The sequence below is a fragment of the Equus quagga genome, chromosome 7 (genome assembly GCF_021613505.1).
Source record: "Equus quagga isolate Etosha38 chromosome 7, UCLA_HA_Equagga_1.0, whole genome shotgun sequence".
In the NCBI taxonomy this organism is placed as follows: domain Eukaryota; kingdom Metazoa; phylum Chordata; class Mammalia; order Perissodactyla; family Equidae; genus Equus; species Equus quagga.
The window spans coordinates 69,712,519-69,737,341 of NC_060273.1; the positions used below are offsets into that span (position 1 = coordinate 69,712,519).

The 24,823-nt window shown below is 55.2% G+C and overlaps 1 protein-coding gene across 9 annotated transcripts in view; it reads right to left on the reverse strand.

The window, feature by feature from the left end:
• NDST1 (N-deacetylase and N-sulfotransferase 1) overlaps window positions 1–20,613 on the reverse strand; it is a 59,595-nt gene extending 38,982 nt beyond the window's left edge. For 2 of the 9 annotated variants that reach the window (XM_046667289.1, XM_046667292.1), the window contains exons 1-2: window positions 20,414–20,613; window positions 1,327–1,414 (exon numbers count right to left, since the gene is read on the reverse strand). The gene's annotated coding sequence lies outside the window, so the exon portion shown is untranslated. Of the gene's footprint in view, window positions 1–1,326; window positions 1,415–20,000; window positions 20,093–20,413 lie in introns of those variants that run through there. The other 7 variants (XM_046667290.1, XM_046667294.1, XM_046667293.1 and 4 more) reach the window with 6 other exon arrangements.
• Between the last annotated feature and the right edge of the window lie 4,210 nt (window positions 20,614–24,823).

Consider the following 24,823-nt stretch of genomic DNA (forward strand, 5'->3'; position numbering starts at 1 on the left):
CTGGCAGAGAAGGGCACCATGGATCCCAGAGAAGCAGGGCCTCAGCTGGAGGGTCCTCACCTTCCCCTGCGCCAGGAGCCTCTGTCAGCCCAGACAGGCAGGGATCCCACATGAGAAAGGGGGACTGCCTCCATGCCCTAAGCAGAGGCCTCATGCCAAGGAAGAGGAGACAGAGGTCGGAGTGAGGGTCAGAAGCACGAGATCCCAGCCAACGAGGACAATGGTGACCTGCACGCTCCACGGGTCTGCCATGCCAGGTATTATACCAAGCACTTCCCAATCATGACCTCATTTATTTGTCATTTATTCCCAATGAAGTAGAACCAAGTTTATCATGCCCTGAACTTCTCCCCTGTCTGCTGCTCCTGCAGAGAAGCCGGGAAATGCCGTCAGCCCCCACCCTCCCACATGCCCCCAACAAGGTTGCCAGATGCCCCTTGAGAGATTCTGAGAAGCAGTCTTAGTTGGGGGGACCTCCATCTCGTGGATGCAAAAGCCAAAACCCATGTGGGCCTAGAGGACATGTCAGCATCCAGCGCCTCCACTCGCTCCCTGTGTGCCTCTTGGCAAGACCCTTCCCTTCTCTGAGCCTGTTTCCTCAACCGCACAATGAAGGATGTGGACTAAATCAGAAGTCTGTGACCTCCTGGGGTTACAGAATCCTTTGAGAATCTAATGAAGGCTGTCAGTGGACTCTCCCAAGACAGATGCCACATTCCATACAAATTCAGGGTAGTTGTGACTGGCCCACCAAAAGCCAAGTTAAGAACATGGAAACTCTCTAGGGGCCCCTCTGGCTTTGACGAGCCAAGGCTCTCGGAGTCTAGAGAGGACTGAAGCCACGAATACAACATCCGAGTGCCCTGGGACCTCACCATTCTAGCTCCTGCCCTGGCCCTACAGTAAATCTTTAACTCTCGGACCTGTTGGCTTCAGGTGGATCTGCGGACTTGCCGAGCTGTCAGGAGAAGCCACACGAGAAGCTATGTGTGACACTGAAAAGGCTTCCTTCCCAGCCCTAAGCCGCTGCCTTCTCCTCCAACAGGAATCTGGCAGGTCAGCCCTGGGCCATCTCCCTGGGGCTCCAGGCACTGGGACCCTTGAGGCACCTGCTTCTGGTCCTGACTGGAAACAGAACCCACACCAGGCTCGAGGACCAGCCTGCACCAACCCCTGCACCCCGGGCCCCTCCTGTGTAGGTACGAACGCACACGCTGCACATACACGCACATCCAGATAGACCTAGGAGGACTGGACAGGAGAGAGGGGACTAGGGGCCACGGTCAGAGGGTATAGGGAGGCCAGGGAAAGAATGACAAGACCCACCAGACCTCCAGGCAGCAGCCACTCAGCTCCGCTTCACTTCGCTGCGTCCTCTCAATGGCTCCACACTCCTCACTTAACAGGGCCGCACCTAATCCGAGAGCCAGGACAAATGGCATTACTGTCGGCGGTCCCCTCCCCGGGGAGGGAGGGAGGAGGGTGGCCCTAGGGCACTCTGAGCCACCAACCACATTCCTGGAAGCCTCCAGCTCCCCGCCATGTCCCTTGTCAGAGGCCACCAGCCCCTACCTCCTGGACCTCAGGAAGAGGTGTCCTGCCTGATTCTGCCCCACACCCAGAGACCCCACAGCAGGCAGGGACCCCGCATGGAGGTGCCTTTCACAGAAGAGGAGAAAGTATGTCCCTGACCCTCATGCCGATGGGCCCTCTGGTCTCTCTCAAGAAAGGTGGCAGCCAGGGGTGGAAGGAGCCTTCACTGGCACCGAGGATAACTGGGCTCTGGCTGCAGCTCTGTCTGACTTCCTCTGTGATCTTAGGCAAGGCCCCTCCCTGCTCCAGGCCTCAGTTTCCCCACCTGCCCTGAGAAGAGGAAGAAGGACCGATATCCCTATTGGAGCCAGCTGGTGGTCAAAGCATCTGCACTGCTAGATGTTGGCCCCTGCCCCCAGCCCAGCTCACCTGCCAGGCTCTTCCCATTGCCCCACCCTGCAGAGGAGGAGGAAGGGTGACGGCCAGTATGGATGGTGTAGAAACTGTGCCAGAGTGTTGAGGTCCTAGAGCTGAAATGCGCCTTACAAAGCCCAGAGACAAGAAGCAACTCGGCCATGGTCACACAGGCAGCTGGAAAGGGGCGAGGCTAGCCTGGGTTTGCTCTTCAGTAGCAAACACGTAACGGGATCCACCTGCAAGCGTATTTGCCTTTTTAGAGGACACCAAGGAGAGCACAGGGCAACGTGCCAACGTCAGAATTTCAGGCCCCCAAGAGCAGCAACAGGAAAAAAGATGGTGCATTTGTACACGTGGAGCTTAGGGATGGAGACTGGGCCGACTGTCCAAGGCCCCCTCATGCCACACCACGAGGGTGGCCTAGGATCCCAGTGGCACTGGGTAAATCCCAGGAACCCCCGCAGGGATTAGCAGCCTTGGCCACCTGAGGCCTAGCCAGCAGGCCTGGCGGTGGTGATGGGGAGACACCAGAAAGACGCCCCAAGACCAGGCTGCCCTGAAGACATGAAAGCCTTGGGGACACTGAAAAGGTTCCGGGCCCTGTGGCCAGAGCAGAGGGAAACCAGGTGCTCTGGGGCAAGAAAGAGAAAGGGAAAAGCTCTGAGGCCCTCGGAGCCGCAGAAACCCCCTAATCTCCCAGAGGCCTGGGGGCACAACACGGGGCCTGCTGAGACCAGGGAGGCTTCACCCAGGGCCCACACGAAAGCAGCATCGTCCCTCCAGACTCGCTGGGGCTTGTCACCACAACAGGAGCCTGCCGCCAATCCACCTTGGTGCGCGGGGCTCCACACACTTCCACGGAGACGCAGCTGGTGGTGGAGGGGGCAGGGGGGGGGAGGTGGGGGTGAGAGGGCCTTGCTTTCTCTGGAATACAGACGGCGCAGACACACAGCAAAAAGTGCCAGAGGACCTACTTATCATAGGCTGATTTTAAAGGGGCCCAGGGGCCTCGATGAGATTCTAGAAGGTGCCTTGCAGGTATCCCTGCACCCTCAGGACTCAGGGAACAGTTCACGAGGTCAGGAAACCAGAGTTCTAGTCCTAGACCAGGCCAGAATGAGGCAAGCGAGGCAGCAGACACATTGTTAAGGAGGCACTCACTCGCAGGTGTCCCTGTGCACCTGCATGATGATGAGAGTGGGTGTCACCTCACAGCAGCACCTGAGTGTGAACGTTCCTTAGAATTTGCCTCTAGGTGCCTCACTCGCCTCACCATGGTCCCAGCCTCGCACTAACCTGCCAGTGACTTCAGGCAAACCCCCACTGCTTCCTGGGCCTTGCCTTGGTCACCTGCAAAATGGAATCGCACCAAACGACTCCCCCTAACTTCTCCTAACTCTAAGCTGGACGATTCTGTAGGGAGCATAACTGACCTCCACAGCTCATCCCAGCAATGAGCACCATGGCCCCACTCTCCACCATCAATTAACCCATCACTCACCATCTCCAGGCAGAAAACACATTATACAACCACCCTACATACCAGTGTGCTGGGCCCTTTACTAAATGCTGGCTCCACTTCAGCATGGCCTCGTCTTACAAATGTGGAAACTGAGGCTCACGGAAGTTAAGCAACTTGCTCACACTCTCAGTTGGGAAGTGCTTAGCTGAGATTCAAACCAGTGTCTGGCTTTAATTCCTACATTCCATGGCATCAGCCAGATAACCCAAAACCCACTAGGGCCTGGAGGATGCCATCGGGTCTTTGCACCTCCCACATCTTCGAGTGTGCAATGCTTAGGCTAAGATGAAAGGCAGGCTGGTGGAGACCGGGGGCAGGCAGGGATGGGAAGCCCGCGTGGGCGCTGAGTATTTGCAGACTGACCAGTCTCCAGCCAAGCCAGTTGTGCACCACTGTGGCTACAATGTCCTCATCACCATCTGTACGCCACAGCCACTGCTGTGCCATTTTTAAATCATTACACAGACACAAAGCTTTTTCACAGACAGTGCTTTGGTGACACATGACAACCTTATAAGAACATAGCAGGGATTTCTTCCCCCTTTCTCAAATGAGGAAAGTGGGGTTCCCAGCAGAGGAGTGACTTCCTAAAAATCCCACAATGAGGCAGAGTTTGAGCGTAACTGGGAGCCCGTCTTCTGCCTCCCAGTGCAGGGTGTTGTCTCGCCTCCATGCTCTTGACTTTCAGCTCAACCAGCATTGATGGGCCCTTATAACAATGACCATTTTTGAGAGCTCCCTCTGTGCAGGTATTAAACCCAGCACTTCACACATTATGTCATTTAACCACCATGACATCCTCGTAAATTAAGTATTGCTACTGTCTTTGACAGACTCTCTGGAGACACTGAGGTTCAGAAATGTGGGGTATCTTGCCCTGGGTCGCCGTGCTAGGAAGGGGCAGGGTAGGATTCAAACTGAGGTCGGTCTGGCTCCGGGGCCTGAGCCCAGAACCTCCACTGAGACTGGAGGGGACAGGAGACCAGATGTCCTCAAACAGCGTGTGCGCCTGGCAGGTTACGGCAAGATTATGATAATAGGAGGACAAACAAAGCTCTTGGAGAGCCCACAAGACGGAGGCTGTTACAAACATCCAGGCAGGAGGCCAGGAGTCTGAGCAAGGGACATGGAAACAGAGGGAGGTGACAGATAGGAGGGAGGTGGCCTTGTGAGACCTTGGTCAAGTGCCTTGCTCTCTCTGGATCTCCATTTACTCAGCTGTTAAGAAAAGTCCCTGGAATATCTCCAGAGCCCCCACATCCCTAAAAACCCTTGGACCCTGGGAAAACAAGCAATGCCTGGTGACAGCCTGGCTGCAAGCCCTGGGGGACTCTGAAATGTCCTTGGCTGTCCTGGCATGGCTCAACTGCTGGGAAACAGGCCTACAAAAGCACAGGGTCAGACGGCATGCCTGGGCACCACTGAAGTGTGGGTCCTGAGGGGGCCACATTCCGCCCATTGTCGACCTCTCCATAGCTCCATTGGAGCAACCACCCCCAGCCTGGATCCAGACCAGGCACCGAGGTCACATCCAGGCGCTCAGTGGAATGCCACTCAAGGCCTGCCCTGCCCCTGCCAGCCATGTCCAAAGCCCGACATGCATCAGCTCAAGTCCCCTCAACGTCACCCACCCCTCAAAGCCCCTCACTCACATTCCCTGAGGTCAGCCACGGAGATGTACAGAAAAGGGATCCTATGGGAGACCTTAGGGAAAATGAGCACCCATCCCCGAGGGACCTATGCAAGACGGAGGCTGCCCATGCCAAGTCAGTGAAGACCTCAGTTGGGGAAGCAAGGGAGAGTCCATCAGCCCTCAGTTCTCACTCCGGCAGGTGGAACAGGCTCAGGGGCTTGCCAAGAGGACTCAGCCTCAGTCTCCACACTTACAGCTGCCCCCTCAAAGTACATGCATGACGTGCTCCTGCTCAATAACCTCCCATGGCTCCCACCACCCACCAGGCAAAACCACTTAACTTGATGGACTACACAGGTCACTGGTACTAACTAACAGCCTCTGTGAACTGGGTATGGTATGCGCCAGGGCCTTTGCTAAGTGTCTTATGTGCATTTCTTCATTTAACTCTCACAGTATCCCTGTGTGGCAGGTACTATGGCTGGCCCATTTTCCAGATGAGAAAATTGAGGCTCGGAGAGGTTATGTCACTGGCCTGGAGTCTCACAGCCAGGCGGCAGAGCAAGGATTCACATCCGTGCCTGGACTCCAGGCCTGGGTTCTGAACCACTGTGCTTTGCGGCCTCCTCAAGCGTTCCCTGGCCGCCTCAGAGCCCTGGGGCCAGCTCAGCGCTTCCATGTACAGGAGGGAAAACAAAGGCACAGAGAGAACACTCTCTGTACTGGTAGCAGAGCCAGGGCAAGGCCTGAGGCCTCGGGTCTCCCCTTCCAGGGCACCCCTGGCCCCTCCCCAGAAGGAACTCCCACCCAAGAGGCATGCCAAAACCTTGACAATGAATTCTCGGAATCTCCCTTCTTCCTCTGTGTAGAAGGAAGGGCAAAGCAGGAAGAGGTTTGCAAAGAGAAAAATGAACATGAAGGGCCCAGGAAACATCTGTTCTCACAGAACAGATTCTCAAGGCTGGGAGGGTCCTACAGGGACCCCTCACCCTCCTGCAGGAATCGCTCCTTCAACAACTGGAACATGCAGGGCCCAGGACCAATCTCTATGCAGGTGTCCCACCCCTCTCCACCCCCAGGGTAGGCTCCAATCTAACACATCTGACCTAAAATCTCCATTTCTCTCCCCAAACCTGCTTGTCCTGCAGCCATCCCCGTCTCAGGAAATGGCAATACTGTCCTTGCAGTCTCTCAGGTCAGAAACCTTGCCGTCAACACCTCTTCCTCTCCCACCCCACATCTAACCCATCAGCTCATTCTGCAAAATCAATCCAGAATCTGACCCCTGGCTGCCTCCCCCACTGTCTCCACTCTGAGCACGCCCTCATCCACATGACTGCAGAGCCTCAGGGCTGGGAGTCCTGCGTCCACCCTCGTCTCTTCTCTGCGTGGCAGCCCACACTATCCCTCTCAAATGTATGTTGAAACAAGTCAGCCCTCAGCCCAGCCCATCAGCAGCTTCCCCTTTACTCAGACTAAGCAGCAAAGTTGTCTCTGTGGGCCAGCAGGCCCTACACCTTCTACCCTCCACACTCCCCTGGCTCCATCTCCTAACAGGGCTGCTCGTATTCTTTCTGCCCAGCCACTCCAGCCTCCCTGCTGCGCCCCCAGCACCCGCACCCTCTGGCCTCAAAGCCTTGCACTGCTGTTCCCTCTGCCAGGAACGCTCTTCCCCAGATACCCAGTGGCTCCCTTGCCTGGAGTCTGCTGCCCCCTTACCAGAGAGATTCCACGACCATCCAACCACCCGACACAGAGGAGCCCTCCATCGAGTCACAGTGTCTACCCCCAACCCAGCTTTATTTTTCTTCCAGGCACTTCTCCCCACCTGACATATAGTTGTATTTGTTGGGTTGTTGATTCTACCCCACCAGTCGAACGCCAGCCCCAAGTCTATATAGGGACTGAGTCTGTTTTGTTCACTGCATCCCAGTGCCTAGAAAAGTGCCTGGAACAGAGTAGATGCTCAATAAAAATCTGTTGCATGAGAGACTACAGCCTCGCTCATCTGAACACACCTTTTGGTTTCCGCACCCACTAGGAGACCAGGACCTGGAGGCTGAGATGACACCCCACCTGTGCCAGCTGAAACCCTCAGGGTCGTCGCATGAACAGTTCCCAGCCAAATCCCCTTCCTCTCCCAGGACAACTGACTGCTGGACCAGGATACGACTTAACAATGGTCCCTGTCTAATGCCTCTGTCCACCCTTTTGGCCACTGAGGGAGAACTTCTGGGTCTGACAGCTGGGCCCATGGGGCGGCTCTAGCCGCCAGCAGGATCATGGACGGGGCTGCTGCTGCCCGCCCTCCTAGCCCACCAGTGCTGCCGGGATCCAGCATCCGACAAAGGCTGCCCCATGCGCCCAGCAAGAGGAGGCGGAGGAGGGAGGCCCAGCGCACGCCTGCCCTTCTCCTGTTGTCAGCAGGAGGGCCATCAGAAGGAAGCTCTGTTCTCAGAAGAAAGAGCATGAAGCCCAGTGCCAGGCGGAAACGGGCACAGAAGCAACTGGCCCATCAGAGACAGTTAAAGGAAAAACAAAAAAATGGGATGGAAGATGTTTGAGGGGTAATTTGCACACCCAACCGGTTTCATGCCTCCAGGGTAGCTGTGACGATGATGGCTTCACTTTTCCAGGCCCAAGGTCCTCACAGACAATCAGATGATTGTCCCAGCTGGGTGATCTGGCACTGACCCTGCAGAGGAAGGTCGGGACAGAGGAGTGTGGCCTTGCCTGGGAGTGAGAAGACGTAGGGTCCACGCCCAGCTTTCCACACACTCATGTGTGACATTGGGAGAGTCCCTCCCTCTCTATACCTCAGGTTACCCATCTGTAAATGGCTTGTCCAGGCCTGCACTTGAAGCCTCAGCCTGCCTGCCACAGGACCACACAACAGGGCACCCCTCAGCCTATGCAGGTTGCTGGGCTGCCCAGACCAGTCCTCCAACCTCCCTGGGCTGAGGACCTCCCTATGGGGCCTGACACCAGGGACACAGCCTCTGCCCACTTTGACCGAGGATTCCAGCTTATCTCCTCCTCTGACATCAGGGCACTGCTCTCCTGAGCTGTTACCTGAAGAATGTGAAACCCCTCTGGGCCTGGCCAAGGGGCCCCTCACTCCACCCAGACCCTAACACTTGCTGTGATCCCCGTCATCCTCTCCAAGAATGGCTCACAAGGCACTTTCAGCCACAACCACTAGGAAGAGCTCAGCGTGTTAGTGCACATAGGGCAAAAGAGAAGCCCAGAGAGGGGAAGACGCATGTTGATGTCACACAGCACAGCTGCCACCCAGGGGTCCTCCCTACCAGCCCTAGGCTCCATGAGCTAAGACAGGATCCTCAAAGCATGTATACAGACCCCCATGTCTGAATCTTCTAGGAAGGGAGAGGCTGTACCCTAGACTGAAGGAATCGAGGATGGGAGACAGAAATCTGCATGCATTTTTTACAAGCTTCCTAGGTCTTTCTTGCGCCCAGAACAACTGTGACCTCTCAGGTAAGACCTCTTCCAGGAGGAGGCATCTTAGCTGGCCTCGAGGGATGGTTAGGATTTCAATTAAAAGAGTGAAATAAACCTTGGACGGACAGACAGCTGGGCAAAGGAGCTGATGGATAAAGCCCATACTCTAAGAGGAGAATAAAGCAGAGAAAGGCCTGAGGGAGGGGAAGCCCAGTCCAGTAAACATCTGAACTGATCCCCCCGTCCCTCTGTCCCCGCAGGACACACAGGGCTGGACGGGATGCCCTCTGAAGGCTGCCACTCCCAGCCTCCCTTCCCCCCTAAAGTCCTCCAAACCCCTGGAAGAGTGAGAGGCGGGGACAGCTGCAGGCAAAAGGCTTCTCTCCTTGGTTATATGGCAGCATGGGGACCACACTTTCAGTGACTGTTTATCTGCAGCTTAAGAAGCTGCCTGGGTCAGTGGCTAAGCAGCCACAGCTTATCTGGGAGGAGGATTCGAGGGCCACAGGGCAGGCTGATCCAGCAGCCTCTATTAAATGGAAACTTCACAGCTGGCCAAGAGCACCACTGCCATGCCTTCATTCATCAGGGAAGCACTCGTTATGCTCCTTCTGTGTACACAGCCCTGAGCCTCAGCACAATGCTCAGCACTACAGTCAGCACAATAGGATGCAGAAGGAGTCAGCCCCCCAATTTCTACCCGCCTCAAAGAGCCCATGAGGCAGACAGAAGACGCCCCACACCAGAAGGCAGGAGAGAAAACAGGCCATGCCTTCAGGACAGGGCTGTCAACGCAGATGCCTAGGGGCCTGGAAAGGTGATGTAAGTGTGCAAAGGGGCCAGGTTGGGATGGGGCAAAGTGGAGCGTACGTGCCTCATCTCTAGTAGCGGCCACTGGAGAATGCAGGCTTGAGGTTTTCTGATCTTCCTATTTTTGAAGTAAAGCCAGAAGTTGGGATTTTTATATGAAATCTCCTGTTGGCAAATCTCCTGTTAGCTCAATATTTGGCATGGGCCGAGTAAAATCTGCCCGTGGGGCGGATGTGGCCTGCCAGTTTGTGGCCTCTGTTTTCTTAAAAGGGACAGAGAATACAATGTGGAACTCAGTAGAGGAGACTTCCCTGCAGCTGAGGTACCAGGGAAGGCTTCTTGGGAGAGGAGGCATTGGCGCTGGGCTGCAAGGATGGGGAGGGCACTCCTGGGGAGGGAGTCATGGCAGAGGGTGGGCACACCTGCTGGAACCACAGGGGCCGTGGGACAAGAGCCCCCCCAGCCTACAGCCTACCTTTCCCGGATAAAAGGAGTCCCTCTCTCCCTCCCCAGGCACAGAGGCATCAGCTCTGTGCATCCCCAGGTGGCAGAAGGAGGGGCCGCCTGCCCGGCAAACCTCTGGACTAAATCAATTGGTGGCAGAATAGTGTGGGTTTGATTTCATTCTTGGAGCTTGAGGAACAGGTCGGCTAGTGCAACAGCTCCATGGGGGAAGGGAGAGGAAGAGACAATGGAGGACAAAATGAGGTTGAGGATCGTGTCCTGCCTGGCCAGGCCCGGCTGGTTACATAACCCTGCCTCAGGACAAAGCCACGTTTAAGCACCAGGGAGGGCCTGGGCTAGGGAGTCCTGGGAGGCAGAGGGGTACCCCCCCTCGCCTGCACACCCCTGCTCTTCGGCCTCGCCCTGCAGCTCCTGGAAAGCCCAACAGAGTGCAGAGCTGGAGGTGGAGACCCCAAGATAAGGCACTTAATGGGACCACACAGCAACTCAGTAGCAGAGCCGGAACTAATAGCAAACTTTTACCAAGGGATAACTTTGTACCAGGCACTGGGATAAGTCCTTTACAGGCATCACCTTATTTAAAAGTCTGTAACACCATGAGGCAACTATTCTTATTCCCACTTTACAGAGAGGGAAACTGAAGTACAGACACAGTAACTCACCCAAGGTCACGCAGCTCCTAAGTGGGGAAGCTGGCTTAGAATCCAACAGGGCCCCCCCACTCCCCGCCAAGACCACACGCTGAACCATGATACTGCACTGCCCCCAGGCTACCTTCTACTAGAAGCACACTGCCTCTTCAGCAACCTTCTCTCAGCCTGCAGTGCATGCGAGCGGCCCCCTGCCCTCCTGTCAGCACTTTGCAGGACACCGAGTCCTCTGACAACTCGATGAAACCTACAGAGTTTCTCTGCAGAAAAAGAATGCACAGAAACTCCTACAAAAGGTTGCACATGATTTCAGGGGCTCACAGACCCCTGCATTGGTGAGAATGGATGGGTCAAGATCACAGGATACTCAAGAGATAGGGGGTGGCAGAGGGAGGGGACTCCCCCAAGCCCTTTGGGCCCCTTCACATCTGTAAACTCAGAGCCCTAATGCATAGCCACTCAAGTCCACAGGCGTGGGCACGAATGAGAGCTCAGGGTCTAGTCATCCCTCAGGGCTGGGAGAACAGAATGAATCACAACACACAATAGCCTTCGCCTCTGCACCCACTGGGTGTGACTCACAGCTCCCAGCTGTTGGGCAGACGGTGCACAGCTGGGCCCCAGCATCTGGACGAGGATAGCATCATCAAGCGCACCATTCTGGCCTCCTCCCCACCACGCAGTCACTATCCAGTGGGCCCACCTCGCTGCAGATCAGACCTGGTCTTGCCCCAACCCCAGCAGCTCTGAGTGTTTACAAGAGAGACCCCAGCACAGCCCCTGCCCAGCCTCCACGCGGGCCGTGGCCCTGGGAGTGCTAAGCCAAGAAGACAGCCCCTTGCAAGGCACCGGGAAACCAAGCTCCAGTCCCAAGTCTTCTGCTGCCTCACTGTGGGATCTCAAGCAGGCCCCTCCCCCATCTCAGAGCCTCAGTTTCACCAACTATAAACGGGGGAGACAACCTGGTCAAGTCCTTCCCAGCTCCAAAGCCCTGCGCCTATAAACAACAGCATCTGACAAACTTCACGGAGCTGTGGGATCCTGCTTCAGGAAGTTACATAAACATCCTTCAGAGAAACAAAAGTCAAACCTAAAGACTGCTTTTTTTTTAAGGATATCAAGAAGCTCTTTTTATAGTGCAACTTCCCCCATCCTACTTCCATTGTTCCAAATATCCTCTCAGGACCCAGAAAATACATTTGGTTTCCGTCTGGGGTTTGGGCTTCTTGGTGTTCTTCCTCTTAGAAGCTGCCTCACCCCTCCTTGGCAGCTTTCTCCACAGGACACACCCATCTCTGCCCCCAGCATTGCTCTGGGCCACCCTGAGGGCTACGGCTCCCCAGCCTGCCAAAGATGGGGGCAGGGACAGTTGTCCGGAAACAAATCCTTCTGTGGTCAGAACAGAGACAGCTCTGGATTCTGGTCCCAGTATGTGGCCCTAGCTGGGCAAGTCTTTGCTTCTCTCTGGGCCTCAGCTCCCCATTGAGAAAGGAAGGGGTCCCTAACTGTGTCAGAAAAGCCCTCGGGTACCTTGGGGCCACTGAGACAGAAAAGAACAGCTGGATAGACAGTGGGCTCTGATCTTCACTTCCCTATCCCCTCCTGCTAGAACCAGAGGAGATCCACTTTTCTGTCTCTGATTTTACCTCTTGTCCTACCTCGGGGACCTTGAACTCAGCACTGAGTCTCTCTGTGCCTCAAATGGCCCAAAAGACAGGGAGAATGACAGTGTCTGCAGTGGGGGCCAGAACTGGGGAGCCTGAGCCCTAACCATCCCAACACAATCGCATCACCGCCCCCCCCAAGCCTGTTTCACTCATTTAATAGAATATATACTTTCACATCTTTAGAAAACCAATCTACGTTGTGCCTTCTACACCAACACTGCAAGACAAGTCCCCACTGCCCTTCTCTCCCATGAGATCATGCTTCTAAACACCTCTACAGAATTCTACAGAACTGCTAGATCTACCACCTTATGGCCTATGGCCTCAGTCTACAAAACGGGGACAATAATAGTGCCTACCTTCCACGATGATTCTGGGGATTACTCCAGATAAGATTACATAGAAGTGCCCAGCAAGTATTGATAAGCTCTCAATAAATGTGAGTAGCAATTATATGATCATCATCATTAAAATTATTGAGATGCTTAAAACCACTGGACCGGTGACAGCTAAGGCCCCTTAGCCCCTCTCAGATCACATCCAGACACTGTAATGGCTAATGCATACACGCACCCCTGCCCCCAGCATACACACTTCTCTGAAGCAGGACTCACACTCTCTGCCCAACCCGAAGCCTGGGCCCAGACCCAGAACACAACCAGCTTGCTCCAGGCCCCCATACTTGCCACCCATGCTTCAAGTCTCCAGTCCTGCCTTCCTCAAGTAGCCCCAGCACTGTATCCTGTGATCATCAGAACCACAGTCCTGTGTCACAAGATTGTTTCCTGGGGGTAGGAAGCTGTTATAAGATGGTGGCTCCTTATAAACAGGGTAGAGAGAAACAGGGCTTTCCTCTGGGTCCTCCACATTTGCTGAATGTCTGGATATGCTGAAAACAGGAAAGCCCAAGGAGAGAGGCATCCATTCTTTTTAATACCTAACCAAGTGTTTCTCAAACTTTAGCATGCATTGAAATCCCCTATAGGGCTTCTTAAAACAGATTGCTGGATCCCACCCCTCAGTTTGTGATCTGCGGTGGGACTAGATAATTTGCATTTCCAACAAGTTCCCAGGTAATGCTGATGCCACTGGTCCAGAGACCAACTCTGAGAACCACTGACTTAACCTGCAGGTGAAATCAGGGAGAGTTTCTGTGAATATGTGAGGCTCACACTTCTGTAAAAGCAGAGTAGGAGCTGCCCAGGTGAGGAGAGGAGGGAGGGAATCCAGGCAGAGGGAGCAGCACCAGTGAAGGCCCTGTGATGACGATGCTCATTTCTCCTCACCCGGCCTCTGCCTGGGCAGGTCGTGTAAACCAGAGGTGGCTGCAGCTGCGCAATGACTACAGCAGACCTCCGCCGACGGCCACCCAGACCTGCCTGGACAGGCCGATCCTTGGCCGGCCTGCCGGTGATGAGAATCCTAGCCCTGCCTCATGGTGCCAGACCTCAGGTCTGAACGAGGCCAGTCCTCACATCTCAACCACTTGAGTGCCAGGATTCTGCTCCGCACCTCCAGACGCCACCCCTTCCATCTTGGCTAGATGCGATAGTTTACGCTTCCTCATTTCTGGTGCCTTGCAGAACAAGTCTGCTTCATCTCGCCAGAGCAGCCCCTCAGAAAGCAGCAGACCCTGACAGTAATCCCCCGAGTCTGAACCTCTCCAGGCTGAGTGTCCTCCTCACTAAGCCTTAGGTGCTACATCTGCTAAAAGGGGATAATAATGGTGCCTAATTCCTACCGCTGTCCGGAGGATTAAATGAGCTCCTCCGTCGGTAATAACAACACCAACCACAACCACGACCATAACTAACAGGGACTGAGCTCGTAGTTATGCACCTTCCCTGCATTATCTTTCTAAATGCTGTGAGATGGGGACAATTATTATCTCCTTTGTACAGATGAACTAAACAGCTTGCTCAAGGTCCCATAAGTAGGAAGTGGCCCAGCAGGGATGTGAACCCAGCCGTCTGGCTCCAGAGCCAAGCTCCCAGCCTCTGCTCTGTCTGTGTCCTAGTCACCTGCCCCAAGATCTTGCTCAGATCACCTCTCCCTGCCACCATCCACTCCCCTTCCCAGGGCAGGGGGAGGCCTCTCAAGGCTCCAGCCCACAGTGCACAGAGTCCAGGGTAAGCGCCCCTGGTCCTCAAGGCCTGCCAGCCAGACCAACTTATCTGGCACAAGTTTTAGATACCACTCAACATGGCCACGAGGGAGGAGGCTGGGCCTACAGATAGCTCTTGAGCACCTTAACCGTGATGAAAGGACAGAAGAGGAAAAACAGGTGTAACAAAGAGAGGAAATTCTGTCAGGCTTCCGGACAAGACCAGCAGCTCCTACACCCCATGCAAATCACCCTATCTCTCAGTGCCTCGGTTTCCTCATCTGAACAAGCCTTCTCAAGCCACTAGACAGAAAGTTTAGCAACTCAAACTCCGGGATTCTGCTCTCCATTTTAAGAGGACAGATCACCTCCCAGGTACAAATAATAACAACAATAACCGTCGTTGTCTGTGAAGAGCTCCTATTCACTGGACTCTTACCATGGGTCAAGCACTGATCTGCTCAGCCTCCCTAGCAGAACAGGACTATTATTATCCTCATTTTGCAGATGAGGAAATCAATACCCAGAGAGATTTGGGTAATTTGCTCTAGATCTCACAGTTAACGGTGGCAGAGCTGGGATTTGAACCCAGGACTTCTGACCCCATTCTGCAATGCCGCCCACCCCACTGGTGCAGAAACAAGCCCCACGCAGCCCCTGCATCCGGAGCACAGAGCCTAGAGGAGATGAGACACGTCTTTAAGGAATCAGAATTCAAAGCCAGGCATGTGAAGGGCCCCGTGAGAGGTGCAGATAACAGGCTCTGCACATGGAAAGGAGGGAGGGGGCAACGCCAGCTCTGTGGAATTAGGAATGACTGCACGGAAGAGGTGACACTGGAGCTGAGCACTGGCGGGGGAGGATTTTTGGGCGGGTGAGGGGAAGCGACTGGGTGCAGCATTCCTGCCATGAGCAGAGACGTGGAAGCAGGAAGGGACGGGGCACACAGTGGGAGGGAAAAGAGGCAGGTTTTGCTGGAGGGCTGAGGGGGATGTGGGGGTGACATGGAGCAGCACCTCCCATATCTTGCCCTCCAGTAAATACGCACTCATTCGCAAACCACATTTTAAAATTAAATCCAACTTGTGTCAAGAAATAAAACAGACAGGAATAAAAAGGGTCAGGAGGCAACTTAACACAAACTCTCCTCCATCTAGATAAGAGCTTCAGTCCCCTCTGTGACTCTGTGACAAACAGGCTCTAGCCCTGAGGCCACACAGTCCAAGACATCCACCCCTTACACCAAGCTCCAAACCTCCAAGCTGGGGCAGAGCTTTGTCACAGCCCCACAGGCAGGAGAAAGCACCTTTGCTGGTGACCCCCAAGACCAGGAGACCCTGCTTTAACCCCTAGTGTGGAGAAGGAAGGGGATAACCATGGCCCCCCACCCCGACTCCTCCCGTTCCTCACTTTCAAACCCTCCAGCTCTTTCTCCCAGCTCCTACTGATTTGGCATAATTTAGACTTATTTCTTCACATTTGAGGAAAGAGAGACTGAACCCATTTCACAGACTGGGAAATGGAAGCAGAAGGTTCCAGTCCTCTGTGAAACCACAGTCCCAGAAAGCCCAGGCTCGGACAGCTGATCCAGACATCCCCAGGGGCCCCTTGAAGGTCAGCTGGGCTGAGTGCATTCCACAGGGCAAGGACTCTCCCAGGCAGAGCACTGTGGGCTGGGCACATACAGAGAACTTCCCGAGATGCGCAGGAAGGGGCAGCTCCAAAACGCTATGAGAAAAACAAGGGGCGGAAGTAGGCCAAGTGCCACCTCAAGTGTTGAGACTCTCGGGTGAAAAGGGAACTGAAAGAGGTCACCCAGGCCTGACCCTGCTCTTACACGCCCTCTGCACCCTCTCCAACTCTCCGGCCTCTCTGCATTCCTTGAGCAATGGGGACCTTGCCTCCTCCCCAGGTAGCTTATTCCCCTATTAGCTTCCCTGGCACTCTTGGTGCTGTCTCTGTCGTCAGGAGCCGCACAGGACAAGACTATGCCCTCTGCCCGTAGAGAGCCCTGAAGGGATTTGAAAGCAGTAACACTGCCCCCTTAAGGGCCCTTCCCCAAACCTTAGACCACCTGTGATGACCCCAATCCTCAAGGCAGCTACCAAGTCCTGCAGCCTCCCGCTCCTTCTCTCTCAGTCCCATGGCCTGAGTCAGACTTTGGTTAGCTCTCTGCTGGACCACGATCAGCAGCATCCCTGAGCTGGTCTCATCCCTGCCAATCTTGCCACGATCTTTGCCCAAATGACCCATGAGAGGAGCAGCACTACAGGGCAGAAGCAGTTCAGGTCTGGGTTCAAACACAGCTCTGTAAGTGATTCGATGCCTCTGAGCCTCCATTTCCCCATCTGAAAACAGGGCGGGGGTGGCATTACCAGTGGCAGCAGCAGCTACTTTGCAGGAGTATTGTGAGATTTCAATGGGGCATTTGTAAGGAGCCTGGCACAAGGCGCAGTAACAGGCATCGACTCAACGAGCTGCTTAAAACCCTCTGTCCTCTCCACCAGCTACAGAGTAAAATCCAAACTCCCAAGCAGTATCCCGCAGGCTCCCCATGACCCAAGCTTGTCCCCCACTGACCCCCTTCCCGCAGCCTGCATCCTCACATACACTTCCTCCCCCAGGAAGCCCTGCCGACATTAACAACCAGAAGAGCTTTTCCCCTCCACTGACCTTCCAAAGCCCACCTATCACTGATCACATCCTGCCTCTTCGCCATCACTTGATCCTTGTCTTCCCTCCCCCATCAGATCAGCAGCCTCTCCAGTCAGAAACCAGCAGCACCTCACCCCACTTCATTTCCCCGTCACCCCTGTCCACAGACATTTTCCATACATATTTAACAAATTACCCTAACGTTCCATTTCAAGTAAAGAATGTCCAAGTCCTTCAAACAGTCCAGATATTTCAAGTCATACCCCAAACCAAATTCCAGGCCAGCAGAAGTTTGCCCAGTCTCTAGGGACTTGCAGGCCTGGCTGTGGCCCCAAAGCATGGAAGACAGGTCAAGCAGGGCAGAGAGGGCTCTGCGCTGCTGAGGCCAGAGCCTGCTTCTAAGTTTCTTAGTCGGCCCCTCGGCCAGCCCCCAGCCTATGATTTCATACTCTTAACCACATCCCCAACTCGTGATTGTAAAATTGTTCCTTGCATACCCCTTGTGATAAGAGGCTCACTATCCATCTTTTCTTCCTTGCTGGCTCCTCTCTTCACCTGTTGATTCTTCCAGAGTCCTCTCCTCCTGCTCTGATCACAAGAACAAGGAGAGTCTGACCACATGCCAACCGTCATCCTATCCCTCAGGACTCCTTTCAGCCTTCTGGCCCTTCCACTCAGTCCTTCACTTTTCTGAGTCCCCACAAAGTCCAACTAAGTAGTGAAATTTTTCACTCTTGTTCCTGAGAGCTGACAGTGAACTGTCAGCCCAGGAGGGCTCCCTATTCCCTGAGCCCAGGAAAAGCCTATGGACCCTGGACACCCCACGCACAGTGCTGCAACAGCCCTTGGAGCAGTTAGAACAGCAATGCACAAACTTCCTCTCCCAAGAACTTCTTTTATCATCTACTCCTACTCCATTGTTTTCAGATGTCACATTAACTAGCAATTTGTTTTCCTTTTTTTTTAAAGATTTTTAAATTTTTTTCCTTTTTCTCCCAAAGCCCCCCAGTACATAGTTGTATATTCTTTGTTGTGGGTCCCTCTAGTCGTGGCATGTGGGACAGTGCCTCAGCGTGGTTTGATGAGCAGTGCCATGGCCGTGCCCAGGATTCAAACCAACGAAACACTGGGCCGCCTGCAGCGGAGCACGCGAACTTAACCACTCGGCCACGGGGCCAGCCCCTCCATTTTTTAAGAAATTATTCAAGGTCCCCAATCAGAGCCTGATCAGTAGTCATGAAATAGTAGCCCCCACCAAAAGATTGGGCCAGCACAGAGCACTAAAACCGGTGGAAGTCTGGGCCACCCCTCGCATTCACTCACAGGGTATTTACTGAGGGCCTACAGAATATGACTCAGAAACCCGTATACACATGCATTTTCCTTTAGGATTCTGCCATCCTGACACTGGCTCAAAGTCTACCCCCCATTACTACCCTCAAGGACCTTTGGGGTTGGGGTACCTGGAGCAGCCCATGAGTTTAGCAATGAGGACCCTGTCAATGAGTCCCACAGAAGGACACCTGGGATCTAAACCCCATGGCCTTAGACCTCTCATCGCCCCAAGGGCTCCAATTCTCAGCCCTACCTCTGCCCCCTGCTGATCTGAAAGTGACCTGTCTGAATGGAGATGAAAGGCTCTGCTGTCCCCTCGGTGCTGGGGAGAGGCCTGTTGACAAAGCCACCAGCTGTCCCCAGCCGGAGCCAGGGGGACGGGCTCCTCCCTGTGCTACCCGCACTGGGAGAGCGTTCCTGCCAGGGACCCGGCCAGCACAGAACTCGGACCATCACGGAGCTCCAGCCCAGGCTCCAACTGACTTCCCCTCTGCTCCAGCTGCCCACAGTAACAAGAGCCAGGGCACAAGACCTCACCCCGAACCAGTGCCAGCCAGACGGAGCATCACCTGGGGGTAAGAGTAATGGGAAGAGGGGGCAAGTGTCCCCATAATTCCATCCGAAAATGACACCATGAGCTCAGTTGCAGCAGGACCTTATAGAGTCCTGTAGTTGAGACTCAGGCTGGACGAGGGGAGTCAAATCCAAGCTCCACCACTTCCCTCTTGTGTGACCTTCAGCCATTCTGTGCCTCAGTTTCCCCCTCTGTAAAATGTGGTTAATGGCAGTGTGGGAGAATTAAATGAGAAAACATATGGAAAGCAATTAGCCCAGTGCCTGACATATGGTAAACACGCAACAAATACTTGTTGAGCATAAACATGTCACTGTTCACTAAGGTACCACCGTACCTCATTTCATCCCTATTCTGGCAGATACTGTATTTTGCCCATTTTACAGGTGAGGAAACTGAGGCTAGGGGAAGATAAGGAACCACGCCAAAGTCACAGAGCTGAGAATGACAGACACTCAGGTCAATCTGAACTGCAGACCAGGGAGCAATACCGCCCAAGCCATTCGGAATGCTTTGGGGGGAAGGTACAGCACTGGGCGTGACCGTGGGGCTCTGGATCCCCTGGGCCGGGCCGGGCCGGGCCTGGCTCCTGGCTGACCCCGGTGCTCGAATCTGGGAAAAAGCAAAGAGGCCAGTCACCAGCTTCCCGGCCTGTCCCAGAGCCACGCGCTCACGGCGCCCCCTCCTCAACCGGTCCCAGGGAGTTAAAGGACAGCGTTCGACGCCGGGGCTCGTGGCTCCCGAGAAGCGGAGGGAGGAGGGAGTTAGAGACCAGGCCGCTCACAGCCCGGAGAAAACCGGTCCGGCTGCCTTACCCTTCCCGAAGCGGGGACCCGGCCTCTAACCCCCTCCCCCGCCAGACAAAAGTTTCCCCTGTTCGGGAGGAGGGGAGGGGGAGGGGGCATTCCTCGTGAGTGACATTATCCGTGACCTACAGCTGCCGCGCTGCCCTCGCCCGCACCCTGGCCTGCCCCCGGCCCCCGCGCGGCCCCCACCCCTTTGTCCTCCCACCCCCGTGCGCGGGGCCCGGCGGACTGTACTTGCCCGCCCGGCGCCCGCCCGCACCAAACTTGCGCCGGCGTCCGCTTGGGCCCCGCGCGGCCTGCACGCCGGCTCGGGCCCCGCCGGCTCGGCGACAGGGAACTGGCGGCCCCGGCCCTCCTGGCCTCTTACCTGCCACGGCTGGGACGCCGCCCGGGGGAGGAGGCGCTCCCGGCCAGCCGCCGGACGCCTGGTCCCCCGGGCCGTGCGTGCGCCGCTGGGCTCCGGCCCTGGCCGGGTTAACCCCTTCGCGGCCGACGCCGCCGCTCCCACCCCCGCTCCACGCCGCAGCCGCCGCCGCCCCGCCTCCCGCTCCTCGCCTCCCCCTCTCGCCTCCCCCTGTTGGTGCCCAGCCCCCAGGCCCGGCCCCCGGCCCCGCTCGGGGGCAGCTCGCCGCTCCCGCGGCTGGGCGGTGGGGTGTCCCTGAGACTGGAGTTGGGGCGCGCTGCCTCGCCCCCGCCGGCCCGCGGAGCACAGAGGGGCGAGCCCGCGCGCCGAGGGGCCCCGGCCCGCCGCCCCTCGCCGCCTCCGGCCCCGGCGCCTACCTCCCCGGATCGCGGCCGTGGGAGCGGGGTTCGATCCCGTGATGGAGCGGGGTTGCCGGCCGGAGAGCGGCTCCGAAGGCCCGGGCGGCGAGCGCCCTGGGGCGGGGGCCGGGGCGGGACCGGGCGCTGCTATCAGGGCTGGATTTCTCAGCTTCCACCCGGATTCTCCCTCGGCTCTCCCGGCCGATTCGGTGCTGCTCGGCGACCACGTGACGCGGGCTGCCTTTGACCCCTGTCTTCGAGCGGGTAGGGGGCGGGGGCCGGAGGGGGTGTCAGATGCGGGGCCCACGAGGGCGCGGGGCGGCTGCCAGGCGTCCCGGAGGCGGTGACCCCGGGGAAACAAAGCTCGGGGGAAACCAACAAGTTATTCGGGGTCAAAGAGGGAACAGCACTGGGGGTCGGCGAGGCTGCGGAGAAAACGAGGGAGACAAAGACCCACGCCCGCCGCGCCTCCGAGGGCCCTGGGAGCGCCCTGGCCAGCCCGAGGGGACCTCCAGGCTCTGCCGCCACTGGGCCTATGACAACCCCCCAGGCATCCTCAGACGGCTCCCGACAACAGGTCTCTGCTGGAGTGACCCCTTCTGGGCAGGCCTTCCTGCCCCCTCCCCTTTGCCCTGACTCTCAAAAACCACTTTATATTTCCTTTATCATGATTATCTGGTACACTTACTGGTTTCATTGTTTACTAGACTGTCATCTCCCCCAACAAGTTGTTCCCCGTTGAATCCCCAGCGCCTGGCATTAACAGGCAGATGAAGAGGTGGATGACCTTGTGCACATCTCTTCTCCCACAGAGCCTCACTTTCCCACCCCTGGTATTATTTCAACCATCTGAACGGCCCTGCAAGTTAGGCAAGGCTTCAGTGGTTGTCCTCATCAAACAGACGGGGACAACCAGGCCCAGAGAGATGACATGATTTCTGGGCGTCTCCTATGTAGCTGAGAGCCGCAGCCTAAACTCAGATCTGAGTGCTCCAAGCAGGGGCTTTTTGCCATCCATGAGCCAGCCTGCGAATTGAGGGGTGGGGAGTGGGGGAGTGAATTTGATTTAGGGAGCCTTAAGAGGCCTGCTAATGATGCAGATCCCCGGGCCTCTCCCCTGGAGATGCTGATTCAGTGGGCCTGGGGTGAGGCTGGGGCCAATTTGGAAAACAGTGGACTGGTGTTTTCCTAAGGACCTTCAGAGGCTCCTGATCATCTATCTAACTGTAGGAGCAAAGCTCAAAAAACATATGCACAACAAGAGCAGAGCAAAGGGAGGTAGAGGAGCCAAGCGTGACACATGAGAGGAGGATAGACTCATCTCAGTTCCCCCAAAGGGTAACTTCCTTGTGCTGAGGGGAAAGGGTTTCAGCCAGCCCACTCATGCCTCAGAGGGGGAAGATGCTGAGGCCTGAACAAGGAGAGATGCTGGGGGTGGGACCAGGCTCCTGACTCCCAGACGCACCCATGTGCCAGGTCTGGATGGAGTGTAATCAGACAGGACTGAGCCTAATGGTGGTGGCCACAAGCCCCAACTGCAGGCCATGTTCAAAGATAGGCTTGTGACTTCTTAACACACATTCCAGCCACCCCACCAGTTAGTCCAGGGAAATCAACAAACACTAGCAAATTCTCCTTTGTAGTTTATATTCCTATGGTCAACTAGTAAAGTCCTTGAAGATGGTTTGGGTCTTGGGCAGGTTAAACAAGCCCCTAGAATCTCACTCATGCTAATCTCTACTTTAGAGCATCCACCTGAGGCCCTGTGAGCATCTTCTGTGTGCCAGGCGCTGTGCTCCTGGTAAGGGAGATGCACGGTTGAAAGAGACATGGGTCTGCACTCTCAGAAAGTCTCCAGGCATATGTGGAGATGATCTGTATGTCCCTTCCTATGTCCAAAAGCTGGCAGAGCAAAGAGCCTGCTGGGGAGGCCCAGGGCAAGTGCTATGGCCCATAGTAAGAGGGGAGCAGAATGAAGGAGCTTTGGGGGGAGGCAGCCTCTGAGCAGGACCAAGAGGAATGGGTGGGATTAGGATGGGGAGATGGACATTCTCAGAACAAGGAACAACCTGTGCAAAGGCCACATGGAAAGTGCTCAGGAAAAGCTGAATGTTGCGAGGCTGAGGGGTGAGCACAGAAGGATAGAGGAAGCAGGAAGGAAAGAACAAGCAAGAAAACTGAAGAAGAGGGTTAGGAGCAGATTATGGGCCCTTCTGTGAGGGGCTCTGTGGACTGGATGTTATCCTGAGGGCCTAGTGGAGTGAGAACGCTGTAAGCAGACGAAGGAGGTGATAAGAGCCATGCAGTGGGACGCTGGAGGGGAAGGGAAGCCAGTCAGGTCATGGAGCCATGTTACCAATGAAGCTACAGATCCAAAGCAGGCTCAGGCTCAGCATTTGGGGGGCAGCCTGTGAGCTGGGGTAAGCCCCCATCACTGACAGCTCTTCCTACTCTTCTCAAGTCCGCAAAGCTGCTGTTAACTGGGCTGGGCCCAAGACCCTGCAGTCACCGTCACCCAGAAAGCCTGTAGGGAGGGGGGCCCAGGCCCCACCCAGAGGTGGTCCTCTGTGGGTCTAGGTGAAGCTGAGGACCTGCATTTCTAACCACATCCCAGGAGGTTCTGAGAAAGACTGTTGGGATGCCCTGCTCCTCCATCCCCTCAGGACCCACCCACCTCTCCCAGAGCTTTGGGGACTTTCTTCTGCTGACCATTCCCCCTTCCCAGACCCCTTCCTCAGTGCCAGGTGGTGTCCCCAGTGCACACTTGACATATCCCTTGGCTGTCCCAGATTCACCTTTATCCACCTCCAGAAATCAAAGGCTGAACTCAGTGTCTTCTACCCAAACCTGCTTCTCCCCCTCCTCCTGTGTGCCCAATTCACATGTCCGGTCCAGAAATCTGACACCAGTCCCTCATCCCCACATCCCATTCATGAGCCAATCCCATTGGCTCTGCCTCCAGGTTTTTTCTCTAATCCAACCCCGTTTCTTCTTCTTCATCACTACCACCCTCTCCAAGCCACCATCTTGTCTCTGCCTTGGCCCATATTAATGGCCTTTTAAGCGCTCTCCCTCCCTCCTGCTTTGGCCCCTCTAATGCAACCTCACCATGCCCATTTCTTACTTAAAATTGCCAACGGCTTCCCATTGCTCTCAGGATAAATTCCCTGCCTTGTTGTCCAGCCTGATCTTTTATCCTAAATGGCATACTCCACCTTCCCCTTTACCTAATTCGTCATTAAAAGCGTGGACTCGAGGGGCCAGCCCAGTGATGTAGTGGTTAAGTTTGCGCACTCTGCTTTGGCAGCCCAGGGTTTGCAGGTTCGGATCCCAGGCGCGGACCTACACACCGTTCATTGAGCCATGTTGTGGTGGCACCCCACATACAAATTAGAGGAAGATTGGCACAGATATTAGCTCAGGGACAATCTCCCTCACCAAAAAAAAGAGCGTAGACTCAAGCCAGACTGCCCAGTTTGAATGCTGGCTCTGCCACTTAAAAGCAGTGTGACCTTGGGCCAGTTTCTCAACCTTTCAGTACTCAGTTTCTTCATCTCTAAAGTGGGGATAACATAGTATGTACTTCACAGGGCTGCTGTGACAATTAAATGAGTTAAATATGTAAAGCCCTCAGTGTGGTGTCTGTCACATGATAAGCACTATATTAGCTAAATGATTAATTGTGATCCTTTGGGTATCAGGTTAAATTTCATTTCCTCCTGGGGCTTTTCCTATGTCCTTAATCTAGGCCACCCTTCCTGGTCTACATGTCACATCTCCCTCTTGGAATTACTTGTCCCTCTCTAGTATGTAAGCTCTGTGTGGGCAGGACTGTGTTTGTCTCAGACTCCACTGAGCCCCAGTGCCCCACACAGCATGAGGCACTGGGTAGGCAACCAGCACATATTTGCTGACTGAACAGATGAAATAAAAGTCAGCAGATTCATCACCAAACAGAGGGCATTGTCTACCCACAAAATGCTCATCAATGGTACTTCATTCATTTATCTGCTTGACATTTTTTAGTACCTCTCCTGTAGTCTTCCTCACACCATCCTGGTGGGGGAGGGCAAGTAGAGGGACACAAACAGATGAACAAGACAGATGTGGCCCCTGTCCTGGAGGAATATATAGTCTACTGCAGAGATAGACACGTAAAAATGCGCAGACGACACAATGCAATGTAACCACGCTGTTATACTGGCCTGTAACAATTTTGCTTCCTGGGAGGGCTCCGGAGCAATGAGAGTGAGAAGTAACTGAAGGCAAACACTGTTGCCTACTTAGCCGCATCCCTAGTTCCCACAGGGGAGTCTTTAGAGCAGAAAGGGGTGGTCCTGTCCCCAGGGCATTCAGCCCGCCCCCTCTTCCTCAGCCTAAAGACCTCCTATTCGGCCTTCAGGGCCCCATTTAAGCAGCACCTTCTCT